We start from the raw sequence: 1,662 nt of genomic DNA on the forward strand, positions 1-1,662 counted from the left end.
AAACTCCTCCTAGTACTCTCCCAAGCAATACTGAAGAAAATCCAAAAAGAGAGTGCAAGGCCATTGATATAATCAATATGGTCGAACTTAGAGAGGAAGGAGAGGACGTGAATCCCAATAAGGAAGACCTCATGGGACATCTCTCAAGCAAGAAGGAGTTCCCTATTGAGGACCTAAAGGAATCTGAGGTTCATATAGAGACCATAGAGATCCCATTAAACCTCCTTCTGCCATTCATGAGCTCTGAAGACTATTCTTCCTCTGAAGAGGATGAAGACGTAACTAGAGAGCAAGTTGCTCAATATGTAGGAGCCATCATGAAGCTGAATGCCAAGTTGTTTGGTAATAAGACTTGGGAAGGTGAACCTCCCTTGCTCATTAGTGAACTAGATACATGGGTTCAGCAAATTTTACCTCAAAAGAGACAAGATCCTGGCAAATTCTTAATACCCTGTACCATAGGCACCATGACCTTTAACAAGGCTCTATATGACCTAGGGTCAGGCATAAATCTTATGCCACTCTCTGTAATGCAAAAACTGGGGATCATTGAGGTACAGCCTGCCATATTTTCATTACAAATGGCAGACAAGTCAGTAAGACAAGCTTATGGATTGGTAGAGGACGTGTTGATAAAGGTTGAAGGCCTTTACATCCCTACTGATTTCATAATCTTAGACACTAGGAAGGAGGAGGATGCATGCATCATCCTTGGAAGACCTTTCCTAGCCACAGCAGGAGCTGTGATAGATGTTAACAGAAGAGAATTAGTCCTTCAATTGAATGGGGACTACCTTGTGTTTAAGGCTCAAGGATCTTCTTCTTTAAGAATGGAGAGGAAGCATGAAAAGCTTCTCTCAGTACAAAGTCAAACAAAGCCCCCACAATCAAACTCTAAGTTTGGTGTTGAGAGGCCACAACCAAACTCTAAGTTTGGTGTTGAGTCCCCACATCTAAACTCTAAGTTTGGTGTTGGGAGTCTACAAAATTGACCTGATCACCTGTGAGGCTCCATGAGAGCCCACTGTCAAGCTATTGACATTAAAGAAGCGCTTATTGGGAGGCAACCCAATTTTTATTTATCTAATTTTATTTTATTTTCATTGTTCTTTTATGTTTTATTAGGTTCATGATCATGTAGAGTCATGAAAAAAATATTAAAATTAAAAACAGAATAAAAAATAGCAGAAGAAAAATCACACCCTGGAGGAAGGACTTACTGGCATTTAAACGCCAGTAAGGAGTATCTGGCTGGTGTTCAATGCCAGAACAGAGCATGGATCTAGAGTTGAACGCCAGAAACAAGCAACATCCTGGCGTTTAAATGCCAGGAATATACCCTGAGGAGAGCTGGCACTGAACGCTAGAAACAAGCATGGAATTGGCGTTCAACGCCACAAACATGCTGCAGTTGGGCGTTGAATGCCCAGAACATGCATCACCTCGGTGTTTAAATGCCAGAATTGCATGCAAAGGCATTTTACATGCCTAATTGGTGCAGGGATGTAAATCCTTGACACCTCAAGATCTGTGGACCCCACAGGATCATCTCAGGATCTGTGGACCCCACAGGATCCCCACCTACCATATTCTCTCCTCTTCTCAACATTCATCCTCTCTTTCCAATAAACACTCTTCCCCAAAACCCTTCACCAATCACCT

This window comes from Arachis duranensis, chromosome 2 (assembly GCF_000817695.3).
Source record: "Arachis duranensis cultivar V14167 chromosome 2, aradu.V14167.gnm2.J7QH, whole genome shotgun sequence".
Classification (NCBI taxonomy): Eukaryota; Viridiplantae; Streptophyta; class Magnoliopsida; order Fabales; family Fabaceae; genus Arachis; species Arachis duranensis.